At 39.0% G+C, this 16,148-nt stretch overlaps 1 pseudogene; it reads right to left on the reverse strand.

The window, feature by feature from the left end:
- Positions 1-332: 332 nt before the first annotated feature.
- The window catches only part of LOC100356453 (ubiquitin thioesterase OTUB1 pseudogene), a 44,621-nt pseudogene continuing 28,805 nt past the window's right edge, over positions 333-16,148 (reverse strand).

Below are 16,148 nucleotides of genomic sequence, written 5' to 3' on the forward strand. Positions count from 1 at the left end.
ATAGATAATATTTCTTAATACAAAATTCCTCTTGAAAATTATATAGAGGATTTCTGCTTTCACATAAGGTTTTATTTTATTCCATAAATAATCAGGACATTAGACATAATGTGTTTTTTTTTGTTTGTTTGTTTGTTTGTTTGTTTTTTTCACCACCAGCATCTCCTTTAATAAAACGTGGAATGTGTGAGACAGGACGTGGGGGCGGGGGGACGGGAGGGTGAAGTATGACCATTTACAACCTCAAAAAAAAAAAAAAAAAAAAAACAAGCAAACAAACAAAACCCACCGCCTCTGTACACATCTAGCGCCGGGCAGAGCGGAGGCGGCCCCTATCTGTAGAGGATGTCGTAGTGTCCGGGCGGTAGAGCATGCAGACCTTGGGCTCGGAGCCTTCGGGGAAGATGTGCGGGTTGGTGGTGCCGCCCTCGCCGCGGTCCAGGTACTCCACCTGGATGGAGACGCTGAGGGCCTGGGCTAGTGCGATGATGTGGATGTTGTCCCTTCACCTCCTGCTGGCAGAACTCCTTGAGGGTCCGCCCGCCCTCCAAGAACTTGCTCTTGCGATGCAGGTAGCCCACGAGGTAGTCCGAGGTGCTCTGGTCGTTGAAGGAGGCCAGCAGGTCAGCGACGGAGGTCTGCTTCTCCGCCTGCTCGATCAGGTCCATGAACGTGTTGTGGAAGTCCTCGATTGTGAACCCGGTGAAGCCCTGGGACACCAGGTCCTCTTTGCTCTTGGCTTTGAACCGCTGCAATTTTGTGTTGTCGTCCAGCAGTGCCTCCAAGTGGGAAAACCCGAATGCGTGATGGAAGCAGTTCCATCGGGCCTGGTATTCCGGATGTAGGAGTCCTTCTGTGGAGGTCCTTGATCTTCTGTTGGTAGATGTGGTCGTCCTCAGCGTACCCCTTGTTTAAGACCGAGAGCTCCAGCCATTTGGACACCAGGGGGTTGTGCACGGCAATCTTGCTGAATCCGGTCCTGCTGGGCCATGATGGCTTCACCTTAGGCCAGACAGTTAACACCTTCGGAGTCGCTGCCCAGCGGCTCCTGCTTCTCGACATAATGTGTTGCGGGTTTTTTTTTTTTTTTTTTTTTTTTTTTTTTTTTTCCAGGCAGAGTGGACAGTGAGAGAGAGAGAGACAGAGAGAAAGGTCTTCCTTTGCCGTTGGTTCACCCTCCAGTGGAACCAGGAGCCAAGTGCCTCTCCTGGTCTCCCATGGGGTGCAGAGCCCAAGCACTTGGGCCATCCTCCATTGCAGTCCCGGGCCACAGCAGAGAGCTGGCCTGGAAGAGGGGCAACCTGGACAGAATCCGACGCCCCGACCGGGACTAGAACCTGGTGTGCCAGGGCCACAGGCGGAGGATTAGCCTATTGGGCCACGGCGCCGGCTCATAATGTGTTTTCTGGAACTAAACAAAGACCAGCATAGGACCATGAAATAAAAAGGCAAAAGAGATAACTGCCCACAAAAACGCTGTTTGTCTGTGTGTGAATATTTTGTAAATCCTGGAGCAAGGAAAGCAACCCCAAAGAGCTGTGGTAACTTTTTATCTGGAGGAGATAGAGTTTGGAGTCCGAAAAAATGGAGGTAGCTATAATATGTAGGGGCAGGTGAATAGTGAGGAGGAAGTTACGCAGAAAAAGAACTCCAGAAATCTGCTTCAGGATCCCATGGAATCTTTGGTTCAATACCAACAGCATGCGAAGGTGAAACTTTGTGAAACTAGGTGAACTAAGATTTCAGAAGAGAAAAATGATTTCCAGGTACACAAGCCAATTCCTATGCTTCACACAGAACTGTCCACTCTTCCAAACCCCATAAGACTACGTGCAGCACATTCACCGGATGTGCAGGCAGTTAGCAGAGAGGAAAGAAAGTTCCTGCTTTAGTCATCAGTCTGAACTGCGCCACAGAGTAGATTATTGTAGACCGGTAGTCAGCACATTAAGGACCTAATCTAACCTGCCACCACTCAGTGAATCATATTACTTTGCCAAATGGTTCCTTAAGTAATTTACATATTATCCACGGAGATGTCTGTGTTAGGACATGAGAGTTCATTAGAATCCAAATCATCTACTAAGACTAAAAGGTATATCCATCTTACCTTTTATCAGAAATGTTTGCTGATTTCTTTCCTGTATTTGCCCTGATCAGAAGACAGAAGTGGCTTTCTCTCTGTCTCCTGATCTCTGTCTTTCTCTTTCTGTCTCTGGATCTCTTTCTTATGCTCGCCTTCTCCCTCTTCCTTCTTCCCCCCTTCCCTCCAGTCTGTCGGGTTTTCCTCAATAAACTCTTTCCCTTGAAAAAAAAAAAAAAAAGAAAGAAAAGAAAAGAAGAAGACATACGTGCAATTCCACAGTCTGTAAGAGCAACATTAAACACTATTAAAAGTAAGACAAAATGGGTTGGTGCTGTGGCTCACTTGGTTAATCCCCCACCTGTGGCACCAGCATTCCATATGGGCGCTGGGTTCTAGTCACAGTTGCTCCTCTTTCAGTCCAGCTCTCTGCTGTGGCGCTGGAGGGCGGTGGAGGATGGCCCAACTCCTTGGGCCCCTGCACCCGCATGAGAGACCAGGAAAAAGCATCTGGCTCCTGGCTTCAGATCGGTGCAGCATCGGCCCTGGCGACCATTTGGGGGTGAACCAATGGAAGGAAGACCTTTCTCTCTGTCTCTCTCTCTGTGTCTATAACTCTACCTCTCAAATAAATTAAAAAAGACAACAAAACCTAATAATCAAATATTAAAAATTCACATATTGTCATCCAAATCTACCACATATAATAGTAAGCAGGAGAATTTCTCTATATCCTGGAAAACTGACCAGGAAATGACAACAATGATGAAAGAAATAGAAAATATGTATCAAAATAGTTATAATTAGCATGCGTGGCATGTTTAGGGATTTAAAGAAAACATGACTGTAAAGAAGAGAGTAATAAGAATATAAAACAAAGTACCAAAGGGAAATGCTAGAGATATGAGTACAATAACAGAAGTTGGAAATTCTAGATTGGTAGGTTAGACTTGAAAAACTAATCAGTGAAATGGAAGACATAACAAGAGAAACTTAATAATAAAACAAATAAAAGCACCAAGACTTCAAAAGAAAATGAAGAAGCCTTATTGGTTTGTGGGATCATATCAATTACAACAAAACACATGTAATGTGGTATAGAAAGGTAATGTAAGGGGAAGAAGAATATGACAGAAACTCTTATTTGAAAGATGTGTATACTTTATACCAAGTAATTCATTTTTGGAGAGTATGTTCTACTGAAGGAAAACACAATAAGTAAATCTATACATAAAGGATGGCTATCGAAGAATTGTTCACATTATTAAAAATATGAAAATATTGAACAGTTATGAAATATCCTTGTTGTAAAACAGTAATTTAGTTTTAATATTTATTTTCATCTACTTGAAGGGAAGAGAGAGAGAGAGAAATTTTCCAACAGCTAGTTCTTTACACAAATGACAGCAGCAGCCAGGACTGGACCAGGCTGAAGCCAGGAGCTTGGGTGGAAGAGGATGTAGGTAGAAGATACCGAAGTACCTTGGACGTTATCTGCTACTTCCCCACATCATCAGCAGGAAGCTGGATCAGAAGCAGATTTGGAACTTGAACCAGTCATTCCAATGTGGGATGCAGGTGTCCAATTGGTGGTTAACTGCTAGGTCAAACACCCACCCTGATCTCATATTTTCAGAATAACTTATTATAAAATTATGTGTATGTACACATAATTACCAGATCGTGTGAGTGTGAGGAGAGATTTGTAATGTGAATTTTTTTTTTTTTTTGACAGGCAGAGTGGACAGTGAGAGAGAGAGACAGAGAGAAAGGTCTTCCTTTTGCCGTTGGTTCACCCTCCAATGGCCGCCTTGGCCTGCGTGCTGTGGCCGGCGCATCACGCTGATCTGATGGCAGGAGCCAGGTACTTATCCTGGTCTCCCATGGGGTGCAGGGCCCAAGCACTTGGGCCATCCTTCACTGCACTCCCTGGCCACAGCAGAGAGCTGGCCTGGAAGAGGGGCAACCGGGACAGAATCCGGCGCCCCGACCAGGACTAGAACCCGGTGTGCCGGTGCCGTAAGGTGGAGGATTAGCCTAGTGAGCCGTGGCGCTGGCCTGTAATGTGAATATTATAAAGATAGTGAGGTTGTACTGACAAATATAGAATAATAGTATAGAAAATGTAATTTTAATGTCATTTCACATCTGCTTATATTTCATGCAAAATTAAAGTGCTGCAAAAATTACAAACAATGTTCAATTAAAAGAAATTCATTAAATGCACACAGAAAAGCATAAAATTATGTGAATATATGCATATCCATGGTGAATTCTTGATACACATATATGTATATACAAAATAGAAATGCATTGTTTCTCATAGTGTCCATTTCACTTCAACAAGTTTCCCCTTTGGTGCTCAGTTAGTTGTCGCCGATCAAGGAGAACATATGATATTTGTCCCTTTGGGACTGGCTTAATTCACTCAGCATGATGTTTTCCAAATTCCTCCATCTTGTTGCAAATGAAATACTTTATCCATTTTAGTATTTTTTTTTTTTGTTCTAGTACCATTGGTTGAACTCTGTAATTAACACACAATTATTCTTAGGTGATTAAATTTTAACTGAAAAGTGATCCCTGTTAGGGATGTACCAATGCCATCTCACTAGTCCCAGTGATCAATTTCTGTTCACAATTGATCATAATGATAGGACTAAGAACCAAAGGGATCACATAAACAAGAATAGTGTCTGCAAATACTAGCTGATAGAATAAAAAAGGGAGAGAATGATCCAACATGGGAAGTGAGATACACAGCAGACCCATAGAATGGCAAATGTCCTAAACAGCACTCTGGCCTCATAATCAGCCCTTACAGCATGCGGATCTGGCTGAAAAGCCCATGAGAGTATTTCAGGCATGGAAAGCCAAGGCACTCTGGAAAAAAAAAAAACCTAAATGAAAGATCTCCGCGAGTGAGATCCCAGTGGAAAGAACGGGTCATCAAAGAAGGAGGTACCTTTCTCTGAAGGGAGGAGAGAGCTTCTACTTTGACCATGGCCTTGTCTAAATATTATCAGAGTCAGTGAACTCAGGGGGCTTCCATAGCCTTTGCAGCTCATGACAAGAGCCTAGGGTGATTACTGATGCCAAAAACAAGAGTGTCTATTGGTTAAGTCAACAACAGGAGTCACTGTGCACTTACTCCTCATGTAGGATCTTTGTCCTTAGTGTGCTGTACATTGAGATTTAATGCTATAATGAGTACTCAAACAGTATATTTCACTTTGTGTTTCTATGGGGGTGCAAACTGTTGAAATCTTTACTTAATGTATACTAAACTGATCTTCTGTAAAAAAAAAAAAAAGAAATTATCAATTCCCAACTTGACTCTCACTGGGATTAAACATGACAATAGGTCTGATCTGATTTCATCATCATTTAAAAAAATCATCTATTATTTTTCACTTTATGTTTCTGTGTGGGAGCAAACTGTTGAAATCTTTACTTAATGTATACTAAACTGATCTTCTGTATATTAAGAGAATCAAAAATGAATCTTGATGTGAATGGAAGGGGAGTGGGAGTGGGAAAGGGGATGGTTGCGGGTGGGAGGGATGGTATGTGGGGGAAGCCATTGTAATCCATAAGCTGTACTTTGGAAATTTATATTCATTAAATAAAAGTTTAAAAAAAAAGAAATGCATATACATGCATATAAAATGTATGAAAGGTATATGATCATATATCCACACTGACATTCTACTGCTTGGATTTATTAGAATACAAAATAAATAAAATAATTTAGTCATTGAAAAAACAATAGCACTATAGTAATGATTATCGTGATATGTCAAATGTACAAGTGCAACAATGCATTGTGAATATTTTATGTATTTCACAAATGTAAATTATATATTTCAACTAGCTTTAGAAGTGAATTTGGTAGGTGAGAGAGCAGAAATTTTATAATAAAATTTTGCCACATTTCTACTTTACTGCCACTAATAATGTAGAAAATTATCCATTTTATCTTACCACAGCAAATATTAGTTCTATTATCATTATAATTTAAAAATTGGAAATTGATAGCAAAGATGGCATTTTGTGAACTTATTCTGCATTCTTTAGAGTAGTAAAAAATGCCTGAAATGAATACATGTAATTATTTATCTTTTTTGGTGTCATTTAATAATTGAGGTTTTATTGATTATTCTGTGGATTCACATGGGTTCTTCTATCAAGATATGCTCTGAAATAGTTGCTAATAATAATTTAGTGCTGGTTTATAATTATCTTAATTTTGGTTAACACTTTTGACATACAGCAGCTATAAAGTATATCGAGTCACACTGGTCATTTTTTCCTATGATTATTTCTTGTTTACCATGATCCAACTTAAAATAACTGTTCTTTCCAATGAGCTTTCCATGTACACTGTATTGGATTTTTCCCTGGAGGGCTTTGTGAATTCACAGTGCTGTCAGGATTCCTGAAATCTAACCAAATATCAAATATTTCCCAAGGACTGCAGAAGTAAATGTTTTCATGCTGATTTTTAATCACATGAAATATTTAATGCTTAGTAAAGGATACATGCATCTAAAATTAATTCATATGTGAAGTTCGTGCAATTTTTCAGTGATCCAAGAACAGAAACTAAAGAAAACATATCTATAATGTTAAGGATTTGAAATTTGTTTTGGCACAGGAACTTTTATAGCAAGATTGAGAATTTTGCCGTAGAAACCTGTCAAATATATATTCTCTACTTCCCTACTAAACTTGTGATTTGGATTTTCCATATTTATTACTATAATCTATTAAAATTATTTTTATATAGAATTACATGTAATACTACAATTCATCTTGTCAGGCTTGATAGTTTTTCCAAAAAGTTATATGTATGCCTCTTGCAAAAATGAAATAATTTTTGTGTTAGTTTCATTATTACTTAATAGCCTTAACTGATATATTGAAGTTTCAATACTTACATGCTTTCTAATGTTTGTCCATTTAAGGTAAATTTAGTTTCTTTTCAAACTCTAGTAGTTTTCTATTTGAAATATATTGAAATTTTTACTTTGTTTTCTATCAGAATAGATGCTTTTCTTTTTCATATAGAGTTTTGTTTTGGTTTAGTAGTTGAGAGGAATAAGTGAGAAAAATCTAGTTCCAAGAAGTCTAGGAATTCTTGATTTTTATATTTTTTGTTATATCAATTCCAAGTGTCTGTGTATAAATTTAAATTATTTGTGGCCAGCTTTACGGCATAGCAGGTTAAGCTGCTGCCTACCATATTGGCACCCAATATGGGTGCTGATTCAAATCCTGGCTGCTCTACTTCCAACCCAGCTCCCTGTCATTGGGTCTGGGAAAGCCACAGAAAGTGGCCCAAGTGCTTGGTCCCTTACACCTATGTGGGAGATCCAGAAGAAGCCTGTTCCTTTGGCCTGGTCCAGATCCAGCCATTGAGGCCAACTGGGGAGTGCTCTGTGTGTGTGTGTGTGTGTCCTTCTCTCTCTATAACTGCCTTTCAAATAAATAAATATTTTTGAAATTTAATTATTGAATAGTAAGTACATTTTCTTTTGCTTAATTTTGGTGAAATGGATATTTGCTACTTGCAAATAAAGAAGCCAAAGTGATTAAAAAGAAGACTGATCTCTATATATCTCCCTTCTCTCTCAGCAACTCTGTATTTCAAATAAATAAAATAAAACTTTATTTTTTTTTTAAAGGAGAGGTTCAGCATAGTGGCAAAAAGGGTTAAGCCACAGCCTGAGATGTTGTCACTCCAAATGGGAGCCAGTTCAATTTCTGGCTGTTCCACTTCTGGTCCAGCTCTCCACAACTAAGCCTGGGAAAACAGAGGATGATGGCTTGAGTACTTGGGACCCTGCCACCCATGGGGGAGTCCCAGGTGGAATTCCAGTCTGTTGGCTTCTATGAGGCCCAGCCCAAGCTGTGTGGCCATCTGGGGAGTGAACCAGTGGGTGGAGGATATCTCTCTCTCTCTCTCTCTCTCTCTCTCTCTCTCTCTCTCTTTTTCTCTCCCTCTCCCTCTCTGTAACCATGCCTTTCAAATACATAAATTTTTAATATAAAAGAAAAAAAGGCTGATCCTTTATTTAGATTGGTTGAAAATTCTGTGTGTGATCTTAGCTTGAGAGAACAATGCATTTCCACGCTTTGTCATTTCACTCCTTTGCTGCACTGACATGCAGAACCTTGAGAATGCTAAGTTTCTAAATCAGGTTTTCCAGCTCAGTCTTGACAGTGGGCAGAAATTTCTATTCAGACCAACTTCTATTAAAAAAAATCTGAATTTTTCATTCAGGAGGGTGAATTTCAAGTTTCTCCTTGGCATGACCAAGGTCACCTTTTACTTCTTGTCTTCTAAAAGCTGGCCACAGCTTATCAACAAAGTCACACGAATTGCTAGAAATAGAGTCGTAGGAAATATTGTTACATGATGGTGGTACTTAGCTTTATGTTAATTTCACTTTTTTTCCCCTCAATTTATATTACTTTTGCTTGCCATTCCTCTTGGTTTCTTTTGTCATCTCCATAGAACATGATACAAACATATCAGGTACACATTACAAATGTATCATTTTATTGTCATGATTTGTGATAGAAATACCAATAGTCTATAGCGATGCCCTTCAATAGAAATATAATATGAACCTAATACAAAAAGCATACATGTAATTTTTGTGCTTAACAAATAGGATGAAAGAAAGATATATTGTAATGCTGGGTGCCGGTGCTGCGGCGTACCCAGTAAAGCCGCTGCTTGCAATGCTGGCATCCCATGTGTACTCCTGTTCATACCTTGGCTGCTCAACTTTTGATCCAGTTCTCTGTCAATAGCTTGAGAAGAGCAGTGGAAGATGGCCCAAATGCATAGGCCCCTGCTACTCACATGGGAGATCTAGATGAAGCTCTTGGTTCTTAACTTGGACCTGGCCCAGCCCTGAGCTACTGCAGCCATCTGGGGAGTGAGCCAGAAGATGGACGTTCTCTCTCTGTCTCTCCTTCTTTCTCTGTAACTCTGGCTTTCAATAAGTAAATACGTCTTTAAAAAAGTAATAATGCAGTTTATTTAATTCACAATTAATCAGTTAAAATGTAAATGAAAAATTATTAATAATAAATTAACCTTTTTATACAAGGTCTTCTACATTCAGTGTTCATTTTACAGATAATGAAAGTATATCTCCATTTGGTCTCAAACATTTCGAGTGCTCAATATGCAGACATGACTTGAGGTTATGATATTGAACAGTATAATTCTATAGGGATTTCTAATATTGAATTGCACTTAGTTTATTTGCAAATTTGATGAGGACAGAGCGTTTGCCTATCTTGTTTACCATGATATTCACGGAACCAAGTGCAGGTTTGATATATAATTAGTTTAATAGAATATTTCTTTTAGAATTCTTCCTGTGATCTTAGGGTATGCTGGAAGGAAAATTAGTATTATTTGGCTGAATATTATTAACACGCTTATAGCAATAATATATAGTTTAATTTGATAGCATTATTAATTCTATTGAACTTGTATTTTAATGTTCACTGGATTGCATGAGTTAGATATTCACTTCTTTCGATTTTTATTTATCCATTTTGCTTACTTGAAAGGCAGAAACAGAGAGAGACAGAGGGAGAGAAAAGAGAATGACAGATGTGATATGAATTTTTTAGTAAAGGAAACATTAAAGTAAGGCAAAAGAAACTTTATGCCTACTAATCTTCAGCTATGTGAATTAAGGTAAAATAGTGGATACTCTATATTTGGGCAGCTGAGAGTTATTGCTGAATTTCCTTAATATTGTAAAATTGGATTAATAAAATATAAACAAGATGAATAATCATATTTGATGAGTTCAATATTTTAACATGTTAATTACCTTCTAAGTTCCATTCTGTCTCAAAGCCTTTTTACATACTGTGGAACATATTGAAGAATTATAAACATGTCATATAAAATATGTTGTTGTATATTTTTCAGTAACTAGGATTTAGGAAAACCTGCTCAATGCTTAACAAAAATAAAAATTTTGGGTGTTTTGTCTACATCAAAAGCAGTGCTTCATCAATGTAATAAATTATAGCACCTTTGTAAACTATAGATATTATATTGTATTTGTTTCATAGAATATTCTGTAACTAAATATTATTCTCTAAATATTTGAAATTATTAATATGTCCATAATATATTCAATGAAATGTATTTATTATGAAATGATATGTAACTTATTGATAAAAATAGTGTGAGTGAAAGAAATGTGTTATACATGTACATATATACTGTGTGTAGAAAATGAAAGAGCCGGCGCCGCGGCTCACTAGGCTAATCCTCCGCCTAGCGGCGCCAGCACACCGGGTTCTAGTCCCGGTCGGGGCGCCGGATTCTGTCCCGCTTGCCCCTCTTCCAGGCCAGCCCTCTGCTGTGGCCAGGGAGTGCAGTGGAGGATGGCCCAGGTGCTTGGGCCCTGCACCCCATGGGAGACCAGGAAAAGCACCTGGCTCCTGGCTCCTGCCATCGGATCAGCACAGTGCGCCGGCCGCAGCGCGCCGGCCGCGGTGGCCATTGGAGGGTGAACCAACGGCAAAAAGGAAGACCTTTCTCTCTGTCTCTCTCTCTCACTGTCCACTCTGCCTGTCAAAAAAAAAAAAAAAAAAGAAAAAAGAAAATGAAAGAGCATGCTAGCAGCTTGAAACAACTATTAGTAAAAAAACTATGACAAGCAACATCTGTGTGGAAGGGTTATGCGTTCTTACTTTCCTTCTTATGCTTTTAAAAATATTTTCAAATTTTTTCACAATGAGTACGTATGACCCTTTTAAGAAAATGATTACTGCAAAAATCATGTATCACTAACGACTAATAAGTATGATTAATTAATATATACAATAAATACTTCTTTTAACAAATAAAAAGTACTTTGTTTTCTTTTAAGATCAGAACTTAAATAAATCGAATTATATTTCTTAGATCCATCTGCTCCATTTATGCTCGCTCCTTTACCTCTGGGAAAGGAACTCTTTCTTGTGGCTCTATTTTCTTCATACCTTATCTTCTCTTGTCAATCCCATTGATGAGAATGAAATCTCTGGTGGAGACATTCAGTTCATCAGGAACCAAAGAGTATTGAGAGGTGATGCCTGCAATTGAGTCAATCTACCAAAAGTGCCTCTGAATGAAGGAGGTTTGAGCACTAAATAAGTGATGACACCTCCCTGGACAGAACAGGATCTAGTGTTTGTTAATTTGGGGCTGGAGATGCTTAGCCCCTGGACTTGACTGAGAACTTCTCTGAAGGGCCACCGCCATTTCAGATGCCCTATGGAGTTGGCTCAAGCTTTTCCTACTGTACTCAATCCCTTCCTTCTCTCTTCCCTGTTCTGATTCCTATATTCCTTCACAGACAACAGAGTCTGAGACATGACCCCAAATACTTCTTGGTTGCAAATCTCTGTCTTCTGATCTATTCTGTGAGCAATGAGACAAAGTAATTGTATACAAAATTGCCTCCCGCTGATGTTGCAAGGAAATATTTACAGGAAATTTTAAGATGCTAGATAGGAAGGTAAGTCCATTTTCAGTTCAAATCCCAGATGAAAGAAATGTCTTTCACTCATTCTCACTTAACATGGCAAAGACCCTGAAGTAGGGAGAGAACTTCAGTATGGAGAAAGTGGCAGCCTAAGCAGACAGACATACACTCTTCCTGTGGAAAACAAGGGAAGCTGTCAGGGAACATATTGCAGAACATTTAAGAGGGAAGCAAAGTCTCTGTGGAAATTGGTTGATGCTGATCTATTTAAAGGGAACTGTGGGTTTTTTATATTTATAATTCAATGGCTAAGTATTTAGTGATAATGGCTCATAAAATTGTTACTCAGAAGAAAGAAGATCAGCAGAGTTGGGAAAATTCAATCAGATTTAATTAAAGAAATATTATATTCTTCCTATGTTTTTCCAACCCTGTGCCAAATGTTGGGGACAGAGCAACAAAGCAAATAGACTTTAAAATACAATGGGGTGACCCTTTGTTTGGTTGTTAAGACCTTGCATGGGACACCCAAAACCCATATTGGAGCAACTACATTTCAGTCCCAGCTCCACTTGACTCCGGTTTCCTAATGCACACCCTTGTTCCTAACAGCTTCCCTTGTTTTCCACAGGAAGAGTGTATGTCTGTCTGTTTAGGCTGCCACTTTCTCCATACTGAAGTTCTCTCCCTACTTCAGGGTCTTTGCCATGTTAAGTGAGAATGAGTGAAAGACATTTCTTTCATCTGGGATTTGAACTGAAAATGGACTTACCTTCCTATCTAGCATCTTAAAATTTCCTGTAAATATTTCCTTGCAACATCAGCGGGAAGCAATTTTATATAAACACCCTGGGGGGCAGCGGGTTATGGCTCAAGAGGTAGAGTCCCCGCCAACTATGTTGGAGATCCAGACTGAGTCTTCAACTCTTGAGTTTTTCCCTGGTTTAACCCTCCAGCTCTTAGAGCCATTTGGGAAGTGAACCAACAGATGAAAGATCTTTGAAAGATCTTTGTGTCTGTCTATCTGTGTGTGTGTGTGTGTGTGTCTGCCTTTGAAATCAAATGAAAACAAATAAAAATTAACCAAAATAATGAGTCTGATACATTACTGATGGTAAGGCTTAAGGATTAAAAAGCCAGGAAAAAGAAAAGACAATATTGGTAGAAGTTTGTGATTTAAAAAAGATGAGAAAAGAGTAGGTGGTATTTGAGTCAGCACCTGAAAGAGTTGATGGAGTGAGCCATCTGTGCCATTGTGAGAGGCTTGGGAGAGATTTTAGTAGTGATTTTATGAGGGAAAAATGGTTAATGTTTCTTCACTTCCTTAGTTACATGTACTGCACAGTCCCTTACTTGTCCATTCCCCACACCTCCCAGTGACTGAACTTCTTACCTGCTGATTTTATGCTGTGTCATGGTTTAGTTACAACCCTACAATTATTGGAGCTCAATTGTTAAATTTAAACCTCATGTAGTTTTATCAAATCCAGGTTCATTCATTCCATGAAATATGTAACCTATGGCTTCTATCACACTTGTGGTAGAGGTAAAATAAAAGAATTAAGAGACTAATCAAGCAATCTGGGTCTTCCATTCACTGAATACTGGGAATATCTTGCTTCACATTTGGGCTGTGGCCAAGGACTGAAATATGAAACATTGGATAACTACTCTGAAAAGTGACTTGATGCTCTCATTTGCATGAATAATTCTGAAACCTGGTATATTCATTTTCCTCATAATTTTGTTGTTTTGTTGTTTGAAATATTTTGTGAAGTTACTCACCCTTTCCTTCATATTAATTTTCCTGCTGGTCTTTTCCTCTTATTTCATCACTCATGTTTCCTCTTTGCCTATCTCTACCCCTCCAAATATTGGCAATTACTAACTGTTCAACATTCCTGCAGTTTTTCCTTTTCCAGAGTGCGAAGTGAGCACAATCTCAAAACATGCAACCTTTAAAACTGACTTCCATTACAGCAAAGTGCATTTAAGACTCACAAAAGTATAAAGTATAAAGTAGGGGTCTTGTTTCCTACTTTTGCATGTGTAAATCCAATTTTCCCAGCACCATTTGTTGAAAAGACTGTCTTTTCTTCAAGGATTGATTTCAACTAATTTGTCAAAGACTAGTTGAGTTTAGCTGTGGGGATTAAATTCTGGGGATTCTGTTCTGTTCCATTCTTCTACATGTCTATTTTTGAACCAGTACCAGGCTGTTTTTGATTATGACTGCCCTATAGAATGTCTTGAAGTCTGGTATTATGATACCTCCACCTTTCTTTTTTGTTGCTTAATTGATTGCTTTAGCTATCTGTGGTCACTTTTGTTTCCATATAAATTTTAGCATCTTTTTTTTTCTAGATCTGAGATCTGACCATGGTATTTTGAGTGGGATCACATTGAATCTGTAAATTGTTTTAGGTAGTATGGAAATTTTGATATTGGTTCTTCCAATTCATAAACATGGAAGATTTTTCCTTTTTTGTGCCTTTATCTATTTCTTTCTTTAATGTTTTATAATTTTCATTGTAGAGATCTTTCACACTCTCGGTTAAATTTATTACAAGGTATTTAACTTTTTTGTAGCTATTGTGAATGGACTGACATTACAAGTTCTTTCTCGGCCTTGGCATTGTTTATGTATCAAGGACCTAAATCTACAACCTGATAACATCGAATCATTAGAGGAAAACATTGGGAAAATCTGCCAGACATTGACATAGGCAAAGACTTCTTGTAGGCCAGCGTCGCGGCTCACTAGGCTAATCCTCTGCCTTGCGGTGCTGGCACACAGGGTTCTAGTCCCGGTCAGGGCACCGGATTCTGTCCTGGTTGCCCCTCTTCCAGGCCAGCTCTCTGATGTGGCCAGAGAGTGCAGTGGAGGATGGCCCAAGTGCTTGGGCCCTGCACCCCATGGGAGACCAGGATAAGCATCTGGCTCCTGGCTTCGGATCAGCGCGGTGCGCCGGCCACAGCGCGCCCACTGCGGCGGCCATTGGAGGGTGAGCCAACGGCAAAGGAAGACCTTTCTCTCTGTCTCTCTCTCTCACTGTCCACTCTGCCTGTCAAAAAAAAAAAAAAAGAAAAAAAAAGACTTCTTGTAAATGACCCAAGAAGCACAGGGATAAAGACAAATATAGGCAAATATGATTATATCAAGCTAAGAAGCTTCTGTAGTGTAAAGAAAACACTATCAAATGAAGAGGCAACCAACAGAATGGGAGAAAATACAAAACTGATAAGGATTAATATCCAAAACCTTTATTGAGATCAAGAAATTCAACAATAACAAAATAAACAATCCAGTTAACAAATGGACTAAAGTCATGAACAATTAATTTTCAAAGGATAAAATACAAATGGCCAACAGAAACATGAAAAAATGTTCAGGATCACTAGCCTCTTGAGAAATACAAATGAAAACCACAGTGAGATATCACCTTACCCTAGTTAAAAAGGCTGCCACCCAAAAATCAACAAACAATAAATGCCGGCGAGCATCCAGGCATAAAGGTACTCCAATGCACTGTTGGTAGGAATGTAAACTAGTACATCTATTATGAAAGATAGTGTGTGCGCCGGCGCCACGGCTCACTAGGCTAATCCTCCGCCTTGCGGCGCTGGCATACCAGGTTCTAGTCCCGGTCGAGGTGCCAGATTCTGTCCTGGTTGCCCCTCTTCCAGGCCAGCTCTCTGCTGTGGCCAGGGAGTGCAGTGGAGGATGGCCCAAGTGCTTGGGCCCTGCACCCACATGGGAGACCAGGAGGAAGCACCTGGCTCCTGGCTTAGGGTCAGCATGGCATGCAGGCTGTGATGGCCATGTGGGGAGTGAATCAATGGAAGGAAACCTTTCTCTCCGTCTCTGTCTCTCTCTCTGTCTAACTCTGCCTGTCAAAAAACAAAAGGAATGAAATGGTCACTTTGGGATATAATTGTAGTTTTTAACCTTTTTTTATACTCCTGTGGAACTGTAGTCTTCCTACTTTTTACTTATTGAGTATTATGATTAGTGGTGAATTGAGCCTGTGAATATGGATTGGATTGAAGTTATGTCCTTGCAGAAACTGATTAAGAGAGGGTAGAAAGGAAGGAGATTTGGGGGGAGAAGGGGAGTGAAGGAAGTATGGTTGTGATTTTGGAACTATACCTATAGAATGTACAAAATCTATTCTCTTTATAGTAATAAAAAATTGAAAAGATCCACCTGTGATGTTGTATATGTCAATGGTTGATTATTTTCTTTGTTGGGTGGCATTCTTTTCTTGGATATGCAAAGTTTGTGTATATATTCATTTGTGGAGAACATTTGGATTAATACCAATTTCAACAACTCCGATTTATCCTCATATTAAATTTCTGTTTATGTTTGGGCTGAATGTATGTTTTCATTTCTCTAGGATAAATACTGGAGTACTTCAATAATTCATGGAGAAATAGAACTAAAGCCTAAATTTATTTTTGTGCAAATTTTTAAATAAATGCATTTTTTAATTTTCATAGTAAATATTTTTCACAAACTTTTTGAAGTTCCCCTTACCAACACAATT

Source organism: Oryctolagus cuniculus, chromosome 14 (genome assembly GCF_051225735.1).
Source record: "Oryctolagus cuniculus isolate XC-2025 breed Fujian yellow rabbit chromosome 14, ASM5122573v1, whole genome shotgun sequence".
Classification (NCBI taxonomy): Eukaryota; Metazoa; Chordata; class Mammalia; order Lagomorpha; family Leporidae; genus Oryctolagus; species Oryctolagus cuniculus.